Raw genomic sequence first — 12,827 nt, forward strand, 5'->3', positions numbered from 1 at the left:
CAGATGGGTGTTCCAAGTTAGGCCATGCCAGAATTCAGGGACTGGAAGAACCAACTAGATAGCCAGTGGGAATTTGCTGCGTGACACAGGGAGCTCAACCCAGTGTTCTCTGACAACCTAGATGGGTGGGACAGGGTGGGAGATGGGAGGGAGTTTCAAGAGGGAGGGGACATATGTATACCTGTGGGCTGATTCATGTTGATGTATCGCAGAAACCAACATAATATTGTAAAGCAATAATCCTCCAATAAAGTAACAATTTTTTAAAAAAGGAAGTTGATATGTTATCATTAGTTTTATATCAGAGCTTTCAATGTTGAGGTAATATATTAAATCTAAGCAAATCAAGGTAGCTTATTTCACCCTGTTTACTGAAAACCACTAAGAAGTAAATTTGTTGTTGTTCAGTCACTGAGTCATGTCTGATTCTTTGAGACCTCAGGGACTGTAGCAGGCCAGGCTCCTCTGTCCTCCACTATCTCCTGGAGTTTGCTCAAGCTCATGTCCATTGAGTCACTGAAGCTATCCAACCATCTCATCCTCTGCCACTCTCTCCTGCTTTTGGCTTCAATCTTTCTCAATATCAGGGTCTTTGCCAATCAGTCGGTTCTTTACACCAGGTAGCCAGAGTATTGGAGCTTCAGCAACAGTCCTTCCAAAGAATATTCAGGGTTGAAGTAAATAGTCAGCTCTAATTTTTCAACTGAAGCTTTTTCTCACTTTTGAGAAAGAAAAAGCCATTCTGATTGGCATTGGCTGGGCTATAGAAACCCCAGTTTGGGGCAACATGAGGGTCTCTTGGTGCAGGGGTTAAACCAGTACCTCAGTTTAACACTTGAAATGGGGAAGTGTGAGGCAGTATGTCTAGTTTCCAATTTAATCCATGCCTAAACCCACAGATTAGAGGACATCTCCCTGGATAATTTTGATGGCCTCAAATGGTTTCAATTAAGTGAAACAAAACATTTCTATGTATTTTTAATGAAGAACAAACACATTCTTGGTTGACCAAGTATATGGAAAAAAATATCTGGTACTTTAAAAGATACATATTAAGCCCTGTGACTAAGTAGCCATTTAATTAAAGTATTAATAAGTGTCTCAACATAAATCCTACTGGCAAGGGAGTATACAGTTTTAGAAATCTACCAGCAGTTAGGTCTTTGGTCCTAATTTTGTGGCAACAAACAGAGATCCTAACAGCCAAGACATATTGGAGGTCTTTAAAACCTTTAAGCTTTTGTGTCAGGATTCACGAGGCTGCTTCCTCTGCATTCTCGTCTCAATTTGTATTCAAGTTCTCAACCTTGATTAATAGCAGCATCTGTCAGTTCTCTGTCAAGCAGCTAAGACATAGAGGAAAAAACACAAAAAGTCACACAGACCTGTATTCAAGGATTTGCTCTGCCCCTTGCCACCTCTGAAACGTCGCCTCTGGATGCCTGTTGTCTTATTTGTAAAACCAAAAGGAGATCACCCGGCTCTTCTGGCTATAACTCATGTGAAGGTACAGAGAACAAAGCCATCATTTAAAATAAAGTGTGTCTGGTACAGTTTTCAAAAATTATTGTCTTGATCTCTAAGTAATCTACAAGAATGTTACTTCTACTCAATAGAGAAGATGAGCTGATGCTTTGCCCTAAAAGTCTCTCAGCTGGAGAAAACCACAATATTTCCTTGGCTTATCCTGTAAGTGATCCAACAAATTTCTTTGGCATACCCACTGTGAATACCCTCCAAAGATCAGTGTCACTGCAGGGAAAATCTGGAAGCTTTTTTAGTCTGTCCTGCCTCCCTCCATTCTAAGAACTTGTCCCCCCAAAATCCCTGTGATTCCAATGAAATTATTCATAAAACACTTCCCTCAGCTGTCCTCATCACCAAGGCAGGCACATGACGCAGGTCAACTAGTCAGAGTTCTTTCTCAGAAATTGATTTGGATCCTGAGAGGACAGCAAGGGTGACTTCTCTCCAAGACACTGAGTAGAGGCATGTTTCACTGTCTTCTTCTTGCCCTTCTCTAACTGGAAGAGAGTAGCATTTTCATTCAACACAACATCAATCCACACAAAACTACCTTTTCTCACATTTTTCTGCCATCACAAGCATGAGCTTCCAGGAAACACTATCTTACTACCCTGAAATAGCATGAAACCTAAGGCAGCAGTGGCTGGTATAAGCAAGTACATTGACAGAAAAACAACCAACCAAAAGATTACTCTTTCAACAACAACAACAACAAAAAAGACACAACCAGCATCACAAATAAAAAGGCAGAACTGGCTGATTCGAAGCAGAATCACCAGCAGATGGGAGGCACCTAAGATAAAGGAGTTATGACTATTTTCTCATCACTGTTTGCCAAGTGAGCCTGGCTTTGCTGTTGAATAGAGATCATTTCATTTCCTTTCCACCTTTTTTTTCATGTCCCAATTATCTTCCACATTACTCGGTTATCTAGATAATCACAATTACCTATTTCCTGACTGATTCATATACTTTTCAGTTAAAACCCATAGAGAAGCAAAACAAACAAAGAAAAATTCAGGGCATCAGATATTAAGTTCCACCAGGACTTCATTCAAAGGCTCTGAAATCAACCAGAAACTCAGATTTGCACTAAGGTTGAATGGCTCCCCAGATAGATTTCAATAGGGGAACAAGTTAGAAAACGTTAGTGTCACCCCAACCTACCAAAATTCAAGTGATTCAACTACAGAAAGACTGATACTTGCTTGAATGACATTACAGACTTTCCTGCAGGGAAGCAGCAAAAATAGCACATTCAACTCTATATCTCAAAGATACTTGAAATTGTGTAAAACAATTGAGAAATTAAACAACAGGAAAATAGCCAGATAACAAGTCCAGAAGAGCCTATTTTGCACTTTGGGACAGAGCAATAATGGTTCTGAGTCACTTACCTGTTCTTCTTCAAGGAGTACCCTTAAGATTTTCATCTTTGAGGTAATAAACATATGATAGGGTTGTTTAACAACTGTGGGGTACAGTTTTCTCCTCTGTTAAATGAGTGGGTTGGAGGGCTTGTTTTGGGGGGAGTTTGTTTTTGTTTTAGCGTATTTCCAGATCTAAAAAGTCTACAGTTCAGTTCAGAACACAACTCCCACAGAGTTTCCAGAAAAACATTTGAGTAATTGGCCCCAAAGGAAACAATATTTAGCAACAAAGCCCCAAAGCCCTCCACTCCTTGACTAAAATATTTTCCCTATTTCCTATGGATGGATAAAATAAGATTGGCAATAGCATGAAGGCTGAGGTTATAAGTAAGAAAATGTATAGGCAGAGTCAAAATACTGGAACAAATAGGAAAGAATTTCCTGATCTTGAGATCAGAAAACCAGAACAGGATGGATTCTTATTTGCTTGGGAAATCCTGTAATACTGAGGCCTGAGATTATTCTATGAGAAGCTCTGGACCTGGCATGACCCCCACCCCCCACCCCGAGTTGTCCCATCTCGGTATCAGGGGCTAGCACTTTATACTCCATATTCAACAGTCATTAGAAGCAGACTACCCCCAGGGAGGATGTGATTTTGATGAAGCAAGTCTCTGGGGATGAATATACTTTTCAGAGAGGAACATATTGGAGAGCCTTCAGTCGTGAATGGAGCCAAAGTTCAGCCTCTGTACAAGCCTACCATACTGAACCCCAGAGACAAGAGCTCGGGGTGAATTAGAGGCAATCGTGTCACCTGGGAAGCCCAGAAAAGAACAGCTTTGTAGCTCTGCCAGGCAAAGGGGGCCACAGCAGGCCAAGGCCCCAAGAATGCACGCCTGGCCCCCTTTCTTGAACTCAGCTATACCATGCTCCTTCACTCTGCACACATGGTACAGGGCACGTGAGAGCCAAAACGGACTGTTTTCCTGTATTTTCCCATCTTCACACCATTGCTCAAGCTGATCACTCTACTTTGAGAACTTTGCTTTTAACTGCTCCCAAGCCGACACCCCCAGTTCATTGCCAGCTGGGACCCATTCCACAGTGCACTCCCGCCTCCCACAGATCGCTCTCACATATTAAAGGAAACTTGCACTTCTGAAGCTTAAAACAGAACTGATGAGAAGCTAAACATTTGATGTCCAAAGGACAGAGGGGGAAAGAAAGTTTCCTGAAGCCCCTTCAGACTCCCCAGCATAGGGGGACCCACAAACTCACTTTTCTAAAATGTACAGTTCCATGGCATCAAGTACATCTACACTGTTGCTCAATCACCACTATCATTCATCTCCGAAACATGACATTTTTGCTGAAACTAATTTGAGAGGGATTTCTGTCTCTTTCATCCAACAAAATCCTGACAAAGAAATGCATAGTACAGACTGTGAAATACAAGAAATCCTAAAGGATATGAGTTATGTTTTTAAAACAGTGAATAAAACAAAATTTTATGGCACTGTAAAAGCAGAGGAGACCTTGATTACTCTTGAGAATAATCAGAGTCTGGAAAGACCAGAAGATAATCAAAGAGATCATATAGTTTAAATCACTTAAAAAAAAAAAAAAGGGATTGTTTTTCTATTTGTAATAGAAGAAAGCACAAACACAAAAAGGAAACTTGCATTTCATCTCCCAAGGGAAGACATTCTGCAGAGGAAATCAGAATCAGGCCAAACAGACAAATATCCCAAGGCAGGGGAAAGCTTAGAGAATATGGAGAAAAGGAAGGAAAGAGTGAAAGCTTGGCACAAAAGATTCCCTTTATTTTAACAAACTTTAGAAAGCTGTCCACCTTATTTGTCCTACACAAATAATTTTATTAAAAGTGTAACAGAGGAATATTCCTGGAGCACTTTTCTTCATATCAACAGAAAAGTCTGTGCTGTATAAATTACTTTGAAATCAATCCAGAAAACTTAAGTGAAAGTATATAATATTTTTAAATGTAGAAAAGAAAGAACCTTTTTTTTTTGGGGGGGGGGGGCAGGCCTTAGTTCCCTCGCAGCTTTTATTTCTTCTCCTTTGCCATAAATTTAAATTTCAGTAACACTATATTCCCACTTTTTCTGGGGATAAAACTTTGTCATTAACAAGCCTAAATATTTGATTATAAGTCCAACTAGGTTATCATCTAACAAAGAGTTAGATTAACCACTATTATTCCCTCAATAACATATTTGCTAGCCTAGAAAATGGATTCTGTATATAATAAGATTTTCTTATTTCTCTGCCATCTTTTCCATTCAAAGTATTGTCAGTGTATATTTTGAGACAAGGAATACACTCTAGAGAGAGAAATATGATCAAGAGTTGTCATGGGTGGACATTAGCAATTTGCTCAGTGGCTAAACTTGACTACAAATACCCTTCATCTTGGCAGGAAGCTCCACAGCCAGAAAACAGATGCTTCAATTAGGTGTCGTGTCAGGCTGAATATATTTCATGGGTGGGGAGTGGGGTTGGGCTGGGGGCAAGGATTACAAGCACAGCTCTCAGCTAAAGCATTTCAGTTGGCCCACAGCAATCCGTCTCAGAAGAATCTTGCCTTAGAAATCTACCTGTTAGTATAAACCAGCACTAAAATCTCTGAGACAGTTAACAGCCTTTATTAAATGGATGTGCAGGAGCCCACTTTATTTTGCCTAGCAGGTGGGCTTACAATAGATCATTTACTTTGAGACATACTATGTGGTGTGAAAGTTACTTTTACAAAAACAATTGGGAGAACGTATTCTCCTAATTTACATGTAATTTGAGTTACTGTAAAACATATCTGCTAGATAAGGAAACATTTTTTAGCAGAAGAGCTTGGTTATTCTTTGACTAGCAGGCCTGACCACAAACGCCCACTATAGCCCTACTACAGAGGAAAGTCACTCCTCCCGCAGAAAGCATAACTCAGATTGCCTCAGCCTCTCATCTCTTCCAGGGAAACTTTCGCTAAGGATATGAAGCAGCCAAATGAGGGTCTCGGATAAATGCATTTATCTTCACCACCCTCATTGTCAGTTTTCCCTCATTTTGAAGGACATGTTATAATATGTCTCTTTTCACCAGAGATAACTTGAAAAAGTCAGAGATACAATCATGTCCGACTCTTTGCAACCCCATGGACTGTAGCCTGCCACACTCCTCTGTCCATGGGATTTTCCAGGCAAGAATACTGGAGTGGGTTGCCATTTCCTTCTCCAAGAGATACAATATAGGAAGAAAAAGTTTTATCAGTTCCACCAACTGGTAAGGACTGAAAAAGCAAGGCCAGGGCTTCCCAGGTGGCTCAGAGATGAAGAATCTGCCTGCAACGCAGGAGATGCAAGTTCAAACCTTGGGTCAGGAAGATCCCCTGGAGAAGGGAATGGCAACCCACTCCAGCATTCTTGCCTGGGCAATCCCATGGACAGAGGAACCTGGCAGGTTACAAGTCTAAAGGGTCACAAAGAGGAGGACATAGTGAGCAACTAAACAGCAACAGCAGCAGCAGCAAAAGGAAAGAAGGCAACCTGGCACAACAGAAAGTTCTTGCTTGGAAGGACAGGAGTGCCGGGGTCTAGTCCCACTCTGTCACCTCTAGGGTAAGACTACTTCCCACATGTCAGAATCTTGCTTTTACCATCTGTAAAATCCTTTTGGAGGTCTACCATAGAGACCTACCATAGATCCAGGACTGGGTCGCCTCAGGCCAAACAACTAACAAAGAACACGGCACTGCATGTCTAAGATCTCTTCCGATACTAAAATCCCAGTATTAAGATACTTCCTGGACTAAAATCCTCTATTTAGTGACTGCTCTAGCTAAGAAAGGCACTTCGAACAAGACAGAGAATAAAGAAGCGTTTCTAGAACAAGAGATGGGTTTGTTTTTTCTTTTTAAGTTAGACAGGTTAAGCCATCAATCCCAGCACTTGTGCTGTAAACAACTGTCAGGACCTGCTTTGTACTTTTTATTTTTCTTTATTGCCTACAAGTACCTGCCACTGCCCTGAAAGCAGACACAAGAAGAGAAAGACTGTCGAGAAGCCAAGTTCCAAAACATCTCCCACAGCTGAAAAGCTCTAAGGCAGGAGACAAAAAGAAACAAACAAAACCCTAGCAAGAATGATGAGTAATGAGAACTACATATTTTCTTTAGGGATCAGAAACTTTGATGAAAATGTAAGTTGTGCTTAAGCCTTGAGACACCCATCACCTTTGGGTGGTGTAACTTTGAAAAACATCTCATACTCTTGTTCTTCTAGACGATTTAGAACCCTTCTTTGGCCCAAGAACACATCCTCTTTCCTTCACTGTCACCTCCTTGGTTTTTCACTAGGTTATCACAGCCACAAAATAAGGGGGTCAGGAGAAGCTTGGAAGAAAGGTCGTCATCCTCACGACCTAGATGTTTCTCTGTTCATTCTGTCCATGTTTGCTTTCGACAAGTTTGCTTAGGCAAAGTAGTCATTTCATGTTACTCCATCGAATTATTCTCTTATTACCCTCTCTTATTCCTGATTTTTTTGCTGTTGTTATTTGAGAAAACTCCAACAAGGTTTCAAGCTCCTTGCTTTCTTTTCTGTTCTTAAACTGTGACATACTTAAAGCATACGAACAATTTGGACATTAGCATTACAGACATCATTGTACCTACTACCCTGGTTAAGAAGTGAAACACGACAGATGTAAGGAAAGCCCCACACCCATCACCCATCCTTCCACCACCACCCTGATACCAGTAGTTATCAATTCTACACATGTGTTTAAATATTTACTGGGTGTGTTTATAACCGTGCACAACATGTTTTAAAGGTTTATACAAATGGAATCATACTGTCTATATCCTTCTGAAGTTTGTCTTTTCCATTCAACATTATGCTTTGGAGATTTATGTTGGTGCACATGCACCTGTGTGCTCGGTTGCTGAGTCGAGTCCAACTCTTGTGGCCCCATGGACTGGAGCCCGCCAGCCTCCTCTGTCCATGGGATCTTCCAGGCAAGAATACTGGAGTGGGTTGCCATTTCCTCTTCCAGGGGATCTTCCTGACCCAGGGATCAAACCCGAGTCTCCCATGTCCCCTGCATCGGCAGGCAGATTCTTTACCAATGAGCCACCTGGGAAAGCCGTTGGTGTACATAATCCTAGTGAATTCATTTTTACCCCTGTATAGTATTTCACTACATGAAAAATACCACTCTATTTTTCCATTTCAGTGAGGTTTGTTTCCAAGTTGTCTATTTTTTTCATTACAAACAATGCTGTGGTAAACACTCTTGTAATTGTTTCCTTAAATACAGATGCAAGGGTTTCCCATGGATATAAATTCAGGAATGAAATCACTAGGGCATAGGGTGTACACAGCTTCAACTCGTCTATCTCCAAATTACTGCAACAATTTACACTCCCAGAAGCAGTATGTGAGCATTCCTATATACCTATGGCCTCTCTAACATTTATTATTTTCAGATTTTAATTCTTGCATATCTGTTGTAAACCTCCACTAATTACTTATACAACAAATAAGTTTTTGAAAGCCAAAAAAAAACTTTTAAAGAAAAAAGTTTGATGAATGAATACCTCTATAATTCTACAAATGAATAAGCAAGCCCTCAAAAGTGGCAGATGCACCTCCATATATGTAATAGAGTACATTTAGGAAAAGAATTTCCTATCTGTATTTATGAAACGTTGGCTTCTGAGAAATTGATTACAACTAGAGAAAGGGCCTGGGTCCCCTACACTGTTCCCTGAGCACATTCTGCATTCTAGAAGGCAACTCACATCCTAGACTTCAACAGGCAGAGTACAAGAAACCCCACCACGACCACTGTCGTTGCTCTGATGGAAATGGTTCCCCATGGCTCAAACCTTGACCACAGTTAGAAGAGATTAAGAGTGAAAAAATCAAACAAATGAAAAGGGGAGAAGAGCAAACAGGAAAATCAGTTTCAACATACTGTATATACAATTGGCATTTTCCTCCTTATAAACATATTAAAATTAACCTGAAACACTATATAAAGTTGCAAATCTTTCAGGTATTAAAACCCAAATCTGACAGTCAATTATAGTCCAATTTAAAAAAAACCACAAATTCTGCTTTTCTGAACTGATCTCAAAGAGGAGTTTGAAAAAAGGAGCAGAAGGAGATGGTCTTAAGATGAGCTCTTCAGAACCTGAGATGATAATTCATTATTTTCATAGCAGTCTAGTTACTCGACAAGAGTAATTATAACTTTCTACCGTGTAAGTCCTCAAAATTTTGTGAAATACAGCATAGGCTTATGAGTTGGGCCTTGGGAACCAGGTCATCTGAGTTCAAATCTCAGCTCTGCTGCATATTAACCATAATCCTGGGTAAATTATTTAGCATTTCTTCTCATTTGTAAAGTGAGAATAATAATAGTATCTATCTAATAATAGTTGTTGAGAGAATTAGAAGCTAGAATAGGAACTGGCATGTGAGAGGTCAAAAAAAACAACAACAAAAATTAGTTATTACATTCTAGCCTCATTTTTAAATTAAAAAAAAGAGTTTTCTATTAGGAGTAAATATTTAGCTTCCCTGGTGGCTCAGTGGTAAGAACCCACCTGCCAATGCAGGGAACACAGGTTCAAACCCTGGGGTCTGAGAAGATCCCATGTGCCTCAGGACAACACAGCCTAAGTGCCACGACTACTGAAGCGTGCACGTCCAGAGCCCACGCACCGCAACCGAGAGTAGCCCCAGGTCACTGCAACTGGAGAAAAGCTGAGTGCAGCAACAAAGACCCAGCGCAGTCAAAAAAAAAAAGTAGATATTTAAGAACTGAATCACTTTGGAGTATAGCAGACATTAACACAACACTAAGTCAACCATGTTGTGGTCCAGTCACTAAGCTGTGTCCAACTCTTTCTCGACCCCATGGACTGTAGCCTGCCAGGCTCCTCTGTCCACGGGATTTCCCAGGCGAGAATACTGGAGTGGATTGCCATTTCCTTCTCCAGGGGACCTTCCCAACTGTACTTAATTATTATTTTTAAAAAAATTTTTAAGTAGGTATCTAAGGAGTAGTCTTTTGTGTCCATTTTGGACATTTGAGTTTCTAATGTTTACAGGATTACCTGAGTGAAAAATTTGGGATAATTTTTGTTTTCTTCGTTATGCTTTTCCGTACTTAAAAAAACACCTTCTTTTTTTTAAGCCTCACATGATTTTCAAACGGAAACTCAATTTTCTTTTCAGGAAAAGGGAGTTAAGGGCCAGTAATGAGTAGAAACACTGATTGTTTTAAAAGCACCTCTTATTTAATTATATCTGCTCCTACCTGATGCCTTGTGAGATCAGTTACTGTCCTTTCCCAGTATAAAATTTTTATAGCTCACAAGCTCTAAATTCAAAACAAATGTGAAATTTATCATCGATATAGATGGTATATTCCTGTTTGCAATTAACAACAGTTCTGAATCTTACCTAGATTCTTCTGACACAAAAGAGGATTAAATAGCCAGAGCTCTTAATGTGTGTGATGGGGAGGGAGCAAAGGACAGAAGGGAGGTGACCTTGGGCTTTGGATTTACTATAACCCGCTTATGTGTTGGATGATAACCGCCTTTGGGGATCCAAGGGACCACAGGCTTGAAAAGAAAGGACTTGTGAGGAAACCTTCAGTATCAAATTTGATGCCACACCTCTTAATTCTTCTTCCATATCCAAGATAAACTATATATCACTCAGCCCAATTCCTGTATGGTTAATAATTTGAAGCTAAGTAAATAAAAGGAATGGTCAATTATTCTTATGTTTTCCCAATGTATTACCTTTAAAAATAAATCTGGTTTGGGGGAATTTGATTCCCAAGGAAGGGTAATTTGCTTTAGCAAGTACTGGAATCTTGACCCAAAACCAGGTCTAATAATTTGGCATTTATAAAAATATGATTTCTGCCTTGGGACTTAAAAAGAGGCATGGGCTAGAAATTTCTATGCTTACTTTAAAAACAACCTGCAACCCAAACATTGTCTTCTAAGCCTATGAACCAATTCTCCCAAGATAATCTTTTTGAGAAAAACACTTTCAGTTACCTAAAAACAACAATTTCTCCTTCCTGGCTACATTAAACTCTCTTTGTCCTATATCCTCCATGCCTCATAGAAGAAAACTTTTATGGTTTCCTCTGGAGAACTACCTTAAAAATCAATGACATAGCTTCAATAACTCTTTAATAACTTTTCTATGTTTTTCAAGACAAAAATGATTGGTATTCTTCATTACAGTAAACCCAATTACAAGCTGTGTTGTAGCTTATAAATCCCTTGGTAAGAGACCAGCTATATATATTTTAAAATAGACTGTTACAGCTACAGGAAATTTTAGAGGTGATCCAACTGAGCTGCACATTTGAATCCCCTGCAGAACTTTTAGAAATACTGCTGCTGGGCGTACCCCACACCAACTAAATCAGAGTTTCTATGGATGGGGCTGAGGTACTATTGTTATTTTTTTATTTTTAGGTACTCCTCAGGTGATTCTGATGCATAGTAAGTGATACCACAGATGTGGTCCAAGCACCTTGTTCTACAGGTCGGGAGGCTGAGGCCCAGAGCTGTGAAATGACATTGCTAAAGTCACATAGGTAATAAGTTCATAATAACATGGGATTTAGAACCCACATCTTCAGATTCTTCTCAATTACATTATCTTCTTTCATAACGCTATTCCTCCTTATAAAATTAGATCTCAGAATCTGATTTTAAAAAAGGACCCATTCTGGACCCAATTTCCAGAGAACTTCCAGAGACCAGCTTCACAACAGTTGGTTTAACTGAGGCCTGGATGCCCAGTCACTGGCTGCTGTTATAACAACCACATCACCCTATGAGCTAGAAAACACCACCTCCTGCCATCTCCATCAGGAAACAACAACCTAATACGCAATCTATTTTAATGGTTTTCTTTACTGTTTCCACCAACCCCTGTCCTCTGATGCTTTGTTCTAAAAGAAATAACAACTGCTTCTAAAAAATTTCATACAGTGGTAAATTGAATTTCTAGTGTAGGGATGAACTAAAAGCTTTCAAATAAAGAAATGGTCTAGGGGCAACTTCTTGAAAAAGAAATTATTTGCTAATGGGTGGTCTGAAGTTTTGTTTTCAAGAGAGAGTTGACACAGGAATGCAGAAAGAGCATGACCGGGAGTTATAGGCTCATGTGTAAAGACTGGGAAAGTACAAATGAGAAAATGTTCAATGAATTAAGGTCATCTATAATCAAACCTTCCAGAGATGATGCTATTAACATTTTGGAATTCTTTCTTTCATATTTTTTCCTGTCTGTGTATATACAAAAATAGAAAATTTTCCCAAAACTGAGTTGTAATAACTCTAGCTAATTAAGTCCTTAAAATGCTCAGAGGAGGTTTAAAGACCTAACGAATAACTGGTTTCTCCTTTTGATTACCACGTAATTAAAATATATAAAAAATATAAAGCATGGCATTTAGTAACACTGATAGATTTTATTTATAAAGCACTTATACTGTGCTAGGCACACACCTAAAGTCCATATACAAATTAACCCCTTTGGTTCTCACAACAGCTCCAGAAGTGGGTGCAATTATTTTCCTGAAAGCAAGGCCCAGTGAAGTTAAACAACTTGACTCAAGGATGCACAGAATGTAAAATGCCAAGCTGGGGTGAGAAGTCAGGTGATGGGGCTACAGAATCCAAATCTTAACAACTCTGCTATGCTGACCCTCAAACAGAGGCACTAAGTTATCACTGCAGAATCAGAAAATATAAACTCCTTCATGCTAATCTATAACCTGGAAGCAAACGATATATAATGTAGTGACTGCTGAGCTAATCATAAAACTAACATGCTGAAAATGATAATGTAGGAAATAAGTACTGAT

General features: G+C 39.5%; 1 protein-coding gene across 10 annotated transcripts in view; it reads right to left on the reverse strand.

The window, feature by feature from the left end:
• The window catches only part of ANKRD44 (ankyrin repeat domain 44), a 310,935-nt gene that overhangs the window by 217,005 nt on the left and 81,103 nt on the right, over nucleotides 1-12,827 (reverse strand). For 2 of the 10 annotated variants that reach the window (XM_061380544.1, XM_061380526.1), the window contains one exon: nucleotides 1,231-1,346. The exons of the other annotated variants lie outside the window; for them this stretch is intronic. The gene's annotated coding sequence lies outside the window, so the exon portion shown is untranslated. The remainder of the gene's footprint in view (nucleotides 1-1,230; nucleotides 1,347-12,827) is intronic. 10 annotated transcript variants of the gene reach the window in all.

The sequence above is a fragment of the Bos javanicus genome, chromosome 2, assembly GCF_032452875.1.
Source record: "Bos javanicus breed banteng chromosome 2, ARS-OSU_banteng_1.0, whole genome shotgun sequence".
Classification (NCBI taxonomy): Eukaryota; Metazoa; Chordata; class Mammalia; order Artiodactyla; family Bovidae; genus Bos; species Bos javanicus.